Source organism: Chiloscyllium punctatum, chromosome 30 (assembly GCF_047496795.1).
Source record: "Chiloscyllium punctatum isolate Juve2018m chromosome 30, sChiPun1.3, whole genome shotgun sequence".
Lineage (NCBI taxonomy): Eukaryota > Metazoa > Chordata > Chondrichthyes > Orectolobiformes > Hemiscylliidae > Chiloscyllium > Chiloscyllium punctatum.
In genome coordinates, this window is record NC_092768.1 from 32,115,643 (window position 1) to 32,118,440 (window position 2,798).

Below are 2,798 nucleotides of genomic sequence, written 5' to 3' on the forward strand. Positions count from 1 at the left end.
AGTCCTGACCCTCTGTGTGACAGTGCGGCGCTCCCTCGTCACTGACCCTCCGTGTGACAGTGCGGCGCTGACCCTCTGTGTGACAGTGCGGCGCTCCCTCGTCACTGACCCTCTGTGTGACAGTGCGGCGCTCCCTCAGTCCTGACCCTCCGTGTGACAGTGCGGCGCTCCCTCGTCACTGACCCTCCGTGTGACAGTGCGGCGCTCCCTCGGGACTGACCCTCTGTGTGACAGTGCGGCGCTCCCTCAGTCCTGACCCTCTGTGTGACAGTGCGGCGCTGACCCTCTGTGTGACAGTGCGGCGCTCCCTCGGCCCTGACCCTCCGTGTGACAGTGCGGCGCTCCCTCGGGACTGACCCTCTGTGTGACAGTGCGGCGCTGACCCTCTGTGTGACAGTGCGGCACTCCCTCGGGACTGACCCTCTGTGTGACAGTGCGGCGCTGACCCTCTGTGTGACAGTGCGGCGCTCCCTCGGCGCTGACCCTCTGTGTGACAGTGCGGCGCTCCCTCGGGACTGACCCTCTGTGTGACAGTGCGGCGCTCCCTCGGCCCTGACCCTCCGTGTGACAGTGCGGCGCTCCCTCGGCCCTGACCCTCTGTGTGACAGTGCGGCGCTCCCTCGGCCCTGACCCTCTGTGTGACAGTGCGGCGCTCCCTCGGCCCTGACCCTCTGTGTGACAGTGCGGCGCTCCCTCGGCCCTGACCCTCTGTGTGACAGTGCGGCGCTCCCTCGGCGCTGACCCTCTATGTGACAGTGCGGCGCTCCCTCGGCCCTGACCCTCCGTGTGACAGTGCGGCGCTCCCTCGGCGCTGACCCTCTATGTGACAGTGCGGCTCTCCCTCGGGACTGACCCTCTGTGTGACAGTGCGGCGCTCCCTCGGGACTGACCCTCTGTGTGACAGTGCGGCGCTGACCCTCCGTGTGACAGTGCGGCGCTCCCTCGGGACTGACCCTCCGTGTGACAGTGCGGCGCTCCCTCGGGACTGACCCTCTGTGTGACAGTGCGGCGCTCCCTCGGGACTGACCCTCCGTGTGACAGTGCGGCGCTCCCTCGGGACTGACCCTCTGTGTGACAGTGCGGCGCTGACCCTCTGTGTGACAGTGCGGCGCTCCCTCGGCGCTGACCCTCTGTGTGACAGTGCGGCGCTCCCTCGGGACTGACCCTCTGTGTGACAGTGCGGCGCTCCCTCGGGACTGACCCTCTGTGTGACAGTGCGGCGCTCCCTCGGGACTGACCCTCTGTGTGACAGTGCGGCGCTCCCTCGGGACTGACCCTCTGTGTGACAGTGCGGCGCTCCCTCGGGACTGACCCTCTGTGTGACAGTGCGGCGCTCCCTCGGGACTGACCCTCCGTGTGACAGTGCGGCGCTCCCTCGGGACTGACCCTCTGTGTGACAGTGCGGCGCTGACCCTCTGTGTGACAGTGCGGCACTCCCTCGGGACTGACCCTCTGTGTGACAGTGCGGCGCTGACCCTCTGTGTGACAGTGCGGCACTCCCTCGGTCGCTGACCCTCCGTGTGACAGTGCGGCGCTCCCTCGGCCCTGACCCTCTGTGTGACAGTGCGGCGCTCCCTCGGCCCTGACCCTCCGTGTGACAGTGCGGCGCTCCCTCCGCCCTGACCCTCTGTGTGACAGTGCGGCGCTCCCTCGGAACTGACCCTCTGTGTGACAGTGCGGCGCTGACCCTCCGTGTGACAGTGCGGCGCTCCCTCGGCCCTGACCCTCCGTGTGACAGTGCGGCGCTCCCTCGGGACTGAGCCTCCGTGTGACAGTGCGGCGCTGACCCTCTGTGTGACAGTGCGGCGCTCCCTCGGGACTGACCCTCTGTGTGACAGTGCGGCGCTGACCCTCTGTGTGACAGTGCGGCGCTCCCTCGGCCCTGACCCTCTGTGTGACAGTGCGGCGCTCCCTCGGGACTGACCCTCTATGTGACAGTGCAGCGCTGACCCTCTGTGTGACAGTGCGGCGCTCCCTCGGCCCTGACCCTCCGTGTGACAGTGCGGCGCTCCCTCGGTCCTGACCCTCCGTGTGACAGTGCGGCGCTCCCTCGGTCCTGACCCTCCGTGTGACAGTGCGGCGCTCCCTCGGCCCTGACCCTCTGTGTGACAGTGCGGCGCTCCCTCGGTCGCTGACCCTCTGTGTGACAGTGCGGCGCTCCCTCGGCCCTGACCCTCCGTGTGACAGTGCGGCGCTCCCTCGGTCGCTGACCCTCTGTGTGACAGTGCGGCGCTGACCCTCTGTGTGACAGTGCGGCGCTCCCTCGGTCGCTGACCCTCTGTGTGACAGTGCGGCGCTCCCTCGGTCGCTGACCCTCTGTGTGACAGTGCGTCGCTGACCCTCTGTGTGACAGTGCGGCGCTCCCTCGGGACTGACCCTCTGTGTGACAGTACGGCGCTCCCTCGGCCCTGACCCTCTCTGTGTGACAGTGCGGCGCTCCCTCGGCCCTGACCCTCTGTGTGACAGTACGGCGCTCCCTCGGCCCTGACCCTCTCTGTGTGACAGTGTGGTGTGTCTGCATCATGTCATCCAAAGCTATTGCAATGCCGAGTCGTGTTATTGTGAGTTTTGACTTGTCATTTGCCCTGGTGAAAGATCGCAAAGTAATTGAGATCTTTTAATTTGCTTCTTGGTAAATTCATCTGATATGAGTACTTGTGTTTTAGAATTCATATTGCAGTGGTTTTGGGGACGCGTCGGGGGCCGTCGGGGTAGAACCCCAGAGCTAGGGACTCCACCACGACAGCTTTACTTCATATTACAATGTAGTGGTGACACAAATCTGAAATATTCATTAC